The sequence below is a fragment of the Gavialis gangeticus genome, unplaced genomic scaffold, assembly GCF_001723915.1.
Source record: "Gavialis gangeticus isolate Ggan-Ray unplaced genomic scaffold, GavGan_comp1, whole genome shotgun sequence".
In the NCBI taxonomy this organism is placed as follows: Eukaryota; Metazoa; Chordata; order Crocodylia; family Gavialidae; genus Gavialis; species Gavialis gangeticus.
Genome location: NW_017729004.1, coordinates 59,882,908 through 59,889,375, shown reverse-complemented (window position 1 = coordinate 59,889,375; position 6,468 = coordinate 59,882,908).

The window sequence follows — 6,468 nt, the reverse complement described above, 5'->3', positions numbered from 1 at the left end:
GGGCTGGGTTTCTAGCCCCCACCTGCTCCCTGAAGCAGCCAGCTCCATGCTGCACAGAGTTGCTCTAGGTCAGGTGTTCCCGACCACCTGGCCACAGCCCAGTACCAGGCCACAAAGGGTTGGTTGCTGGTCCACAGGAGGGTTGGCTGCTGGATGGGAAGTGACCATGAACTGGCAAACCCCGGACCATCAAACTGCGGACTGTGACTGCAGATGGTCCAGCATGCTGTGGAGCATATTGTGGACCAGCAGCCAACCCCTTTTTTATACTAAGTATAAAAAAGGGTTGCCTGCCCACAGTATGCTGGTCACTGCTGGTCCACAGTTTGCCAGTCTGCGGTCACTTCCAGTCCATGGTTTGCCAGTCCTCAGCATAAAAGGATTGGGAACTCCTACCCTAGGTGGTGAGTGAGGGCTGTATTTCCAGTCCCTGCTTGCCCTCCTGAGCTGCCAGCTCCACACTGGGAGCCAGGAGCTGGGACATGCCTGGCCTCGCAGCACTCCCCACTCCACCACCTGAGGTGGTTGAAGGACACAAGACTGGTCCATTTTTCCACCGTCCATCACTACCACCTCTACACACTCATGTGCCACATGATCCATTATGCTGCCCTTGCATCCCATCCAGACATCAAGTGTTAGGACCAGCTCAGCAAGGGTCTGGCTGGGACACCCCGGTGGCTGAGTCTGTACTCCATCCTCATCCCACAAGCCACTGGAGACCTAAGCTGGTAGCCATGGGCATGTATGTGGCGAACTTCATAGACACCCCGGTCTCCTGCCCCTTCTGCAGGCAGAGGGAGACCCTGGTGCACGATGTCCCCCAAGTGTGCCAGGTTGCAGCTCCACCTCCAGAACCTCCTCCTGAGGTTCTGGTTGAATTTCACCCCCCACCTTTTTGTTTTTGGTCACCCCATCCATGGCCCCAACAAGTCCTGGGACATCCTAGTCAACCTCCTCCTGGCCCTGGCCTAGTAGGCCCTGTACTTGACCAGGAAGGAGGCTCTGGCCAGGAAGGTGCCTAGAGACTGTGAGGCTGCTTTCCCTCCACTCGTCCAAGCATGTTTTCATGCAGAGCACCAGTGGGTGGCATCCACCAGCTCCTTGGATACCTTTGAGGACTGGTGGGTACAGCCTGGGGGCCTCTGCTCTGTGTCCGCCTCCAGAGAACTTATTTTCACATTTTGACAATTTGACACCCAGGTCACTCTGATCCTGTTTTTGTTATCCCAAGAAATTAGTTTCATCTTTCACCCTTTGGCCGCACAAAGGGGCTATTAGTTGGCTGGGTAGGCCTTAAGGCTCATGCTAATATGGAAGATACAAATAGACAGGAGCTGGGACAGGGGGCAGAGAGCATCCTGTAGGGTCCTGCAGGGAGCCTGGAGCTGAGCAGGGCCAGGACTCTCCCTGTCCCCTGTGGCTCCCTCCTGCCTAGGCTGACTGGGAGCAAATTTGCTCCCAGTCAGGCTCTACACAAGTGTTATGCAGTAACTAATGTACAGTTAATCTAGTACCTGTATTTACAGGACTTAGGTAACTGCACAGTAGCCTAATTTAATGTGCAGTAAATGCCCTGCACATATAGACAGTGATGTTTTACTGTAGATGTAGTGCACCCAGATGGACTTACTCGATGAGTCTAGAGTGCTACAAGTATACAGTGTTCCAAGTATAACTTCTAGGAACAAGCAGTACCTTATTAATTTTCTATGTATTTTGTTTAAGTATATGTCAGGCTTTTTCAGATTTCTACTCAGATAAGCGGAATCATTTTGTGATCATTCATTTTAAGAATCTATTGTTATCGTTCCTAATTATTCCTTGATTTGAAAAAAATAGCTGCTTTATTTAAAAACATCAAGTGGTTCCTATGGTAATAAAGAGCTGAATCCAGAAGGGCAAAATATCAAGAGAGAAACTGAGGGGTTGAAAGTTCTGCGCAAGGAGTACAAATTGCAGCTGGTGACTCAGTTGAGTAAAAAAACAATATGTATCTTCAAGGTGATGGGAATAACAAGAAAACAACCTGGGATGAGAGGGTAAAATTGTTTATATTAGGAGTTTCTGCCACAAGAAGTTAGTAACATTGTCATTAGCTTTGAAAGCACATGTTATATTGCCAATGACCCAGTTGTCCTGTTGACCTAAGTGAATGACAGCTCAGACTATCACATCCTAGATTGCAAATGACTGACATAATCAGGCAGCGGCAAAACCTATGGTACTTTCAGATTATAACTATGTGATTTGGAAGGACAAGACAAGCCTAAATAGGACTGAACACCACCCTTCAGCAGCTCACTGCATTGGAAGGAAAGAACACAGAACAACTCACTTTGTGCCCTCCTGTATGAATTTCTTCACCCACACCTGGCATCTGAAAAATTTGGCACCTGTACATGTGCCCGACACCTGCTCTGATGCATTAAAAAGTATAAGAACAGACTCAATAAATCTGCCTCGGCATCACGCATCTCATGTATTCAGTGTCCCGTGCTTCAAAATGGTAGCAGGGGCACTTTAACTAAAGCTCATTTGATGAAAGTGCCCCTGCTACCATTTTGAAGCACAAACTGGATACACAGGATGCTGCAGGCATTTAAATTAATTAACACCACACCCCTGATTCTACAGCATGTGTAAAAATGCCCAGAGATCATGTGCCTCGAACCACTTCCTTTAGTTTCCTTGCCAGATCTTTAAAAGTTGCCTTTGAATTTATATTGAGCTTCCTTTCATTTGTTATCAGTTGCCATATAGACCCTGAGGGTCAGTGTATATGAGATGTTTTTGCACCCAATCTACTGAGGAATGTTGCATTCTGGCTGGCTCTTTGATCATTTCCTCTGAAACACTGTGTACACACAGCCAGAACTTTTCTTCCTAAATAACAACTATGCATTCTGGGATTTTTATTGTGACACGCTGGATGCCTACCAAAAGTCAATGAAATTGTTAAGATCAAATCAACAAATTCCCAAATACCTGTGATTCGTTTGCTGGTATACTTTTTTCCATTTTGTCAAACGGTATGGAAGGAGTGTGACTATATGCTAATACATGGAAGTTTTTACCTGCATTTATAGTCACACAAAAACATGACTTTGACAGAGGCAGCATGTGCAGAGAAGAGGGGAAAGGGCATGCTGTGTGAACTTTTCCCAGAGCTACTTCACTTGGTGGAGCACTGTTTCTGGATCAGTGAAACTAGCACTAACTGGTGGGGAAAGACAATGATGCAGGACTGCAATGATCATAAGCTCAATAATACACAGATGGATTTGTACTGTTCCTTAATTTTATTATGGCCATTGACAGGAGCCTTCATGCTTATTCTTTGTCTCCTTTGTACTAGGTTTTGGAGTCCATAAACAGACAAGTTTATTCTTCCATGGTGATCCAAAGCCAGCATGTGGAGGTCTGAAATGGATCCACAACACTAGTGTAAGTTAAAATTAATGCTGGTTTTATTTAATGTGGAAGGGAACTTTGCTTCTAGAACCACTATGGAAATTGACTAGGTAGTCACAACACCATCATTTTCAGAGCTTATCTTTGCTTATCCTAGCTTATGAAGGCTTTTGATGGACACTTGCTGAAGACCTGTTCAGCTACACCCTATGTATCTCTAAGATGACAGTGAAGTGTGTGGAAGACTAAGAGAGAGCATTGTCTGATGATAAGACTGATGAGTGACTGCCCAACAACCTGCCTCACGTAACAACACTTTCATTTAGCACAGCCTCTGAGAGCAAGGAGTAAGGAGCACACTTTCAGAACATTTAAGCAGTGAACAATTCAGCACACCCTGAGAAGTCCCCATGTTCTTACAGAAAAGCTCTTACTGATCCAGCCCATGGAGCTATGTCATTTGGCCCACAAGGCTCTCCTTGGGTCTGAAAAGTTGGTGTGGCAACGTTAATTGCTGCCAAATTTCTGGACCCTTAGGGAGACAGAAATAGTGTGGCTCTGTGCACTAGATAAGGTTGGGACAGCATAGGGCCCAATCTGGGCACATCGGGCCAGGCTGAGGTAGCTCAGGGACCAAGACAAGCATGGGGGCAGGGCTAAGGTGGTGCAGGGCCTCATCTAGGCACGTGGGACCAAATCTTACATAGTAGCCCTGTGAAGGATCCAGCCAACAGACTAGTCCCACACCACTCATCTGACCCACAGGGTCAAAAGTTTGAGTTGTATAAAGCATCTTTAAACAAACATCAAATAGCATAATGATATCTTCATTACAGAGATTTGATGAGACTAACTTATATGCTGTGTATGTGCTATACATCATAATGTCTGTGTTGATAGTACATACAGTCAATGAGTACAGAATGAACACACATAGGGCTGAGATTCTTGCATATTTTCTCTGTGTTTGGATGTAAACTGATAAGAGAAGCCATTATCTGTAGTTCCAGAACTGACTGTCCTACGAGTGGAGAAATGTGAAAATAAATGCCTATAGACTTGAATTTTGGGGAAAACAGTATTCCTCCCACTGTGAATTGTTTTATATGTTATGCAAGACCTTACTGGACTGTGGCATTAGTAAGTACATTGGCTCTTTTGTCCTCTACCAAGACCATCTGCCCCTCAATCAATTCCCAGAGCTGTATCTGCATATCCCTGTCTTCTGATTGTTGTTGGTCCTCTATCCTGCCTTTCTGCAAAGATCCTGTGTTTTCACACACAAGTTCCTTCTATTCCTCTCTTCCTTGTCCTTGTGATAGCACTACAGAACAAGTCCCTAAACTCTTTGCTTGTCTTTTCTTGCTCCTGATTTCTATCAGGCATTCTGGGGCTGTTAACATTCTTGTCTCAAGGTTGTTTCTTTTCCTGGGTTTTGCAATACCAATCCCAGTATTTGCAATACCCAGTGTTGGGTGACCTTCTTTCCTGTTTGCATAACCTATGAGAATGAGAAAGTTTCTATGAAGCTCACAGACAATAGGGTTTACATAAGTTGTGGATTGGAGCTCGCAGGGAACAAGTTTATGATTTTATGTGTGCATCTCTGCAGACAATGCTTGCAATGGAGGCCATTACTCATGGAGAAGCAAAAATGTAGCTTGTTCATAAAGGAAAATATATGGTGATATTATTCACATAATAGTCCTTGTGTGTATTGTAACTGAAAAGGCAGACACAAGGGGGCTTATTCAACTTGCAGTGGTCGTACCAAAATAGAGCTTTTTGTTTTAAGATTCTGTTTGGTATCATTAGGGCTTGGTTTAAATTGTGATCTTGCGTTTTTTGTGAAAATCAGGAACCTAAGTGATTTTCAAGAAAAACGCAATTTGCACATGTGCCTGCCTTAAGCCTCAGGGGGGGCTGAGCCTGAGTTTCCTCTCAAGCAGCTTCTCCCCCTACCCAGAGCCAACAAGATGGCACCAGGTAGGGGAAGGGCAGTTTGAGAAGCTTAGGGGCTTAGCCCCTCAAGGTTCAGGCAGACGCATGCTTCTAGATGCCCAGGTGGCACCCAGTGCAGGCAGGACACCCCACCTTGCAGCCTGCTCCCTGGGAGCCATGGAGGCACCTGCACCACTGTGTAGTGCCCAGACCCCACCCCCTCTCTAGTCTGACATACAGCTTACCCTCCATCTGCTGCAGGCTCCCGCAGTTCCACCTGCCACCACCTTTCAGAGGGTCCTGTTCTGCCACCAGCATCATTGCTGCTGCCATCACTGCAGGGACAAAGTGGGTGGAGAGAAGCTCCGTGTTGTCAGGTGAGTCCACCCCCCCACAGCAACCAGGTGGGTTGGAGGCTTTATTCCCTCCACCCCCACAGGAAACTTCTGATTCCTGCCTCCAGCCTGGCACTGGGGGCTGGGCTCAGCCAGCCAGATGGGCCTAAACTTACCTCCTCAGTCAATCAGGAGTTGTGGGGGCATGAAAATGGTGGCCCCTGCTATGATCAGGCCATGATAACCCTGAGCTCGGCTGGTGGTTTGAACCAGCCCCTATGCATCACTTATAGACAAGCAGAAGGCATCGAATTTTGTAATAACCGCACTGCAGTGATTTGGACATGTAAGAAGACCCGGCACCCTTACCAACACCATCCTGCAGACTGCAGTAGCAGACAAAGAAGAAAAGGAAGACCTGGGACAAGCTGGACTGCCAACATCAAAGACTGGATGGGATTAAAGCTGACTGATTTTATGAGGATTGCAAAGGGCCGGGAAAAATGGAGGAAAGCTATTGCTACATCAAAGGTGCCCCAATGGTTGGTGCAGCCATGGGACTGACTGACTGACTGCACTGAATTAAACCATGAGACAATGCTAAGAGTCACTATAAATGGAAAATGCCTTTTACCTATTCATTTGAGATGTCTTGCTTAGGAAATACACATCATAAAATGCTAAAATAGCTGAAAATTTAGGGCACTGAGGAGATAATAAATAAGCCCTTTATATTGCCTTATTTGTCCTGGGCTGAAATGGAAGCCCCCCCCCCCCC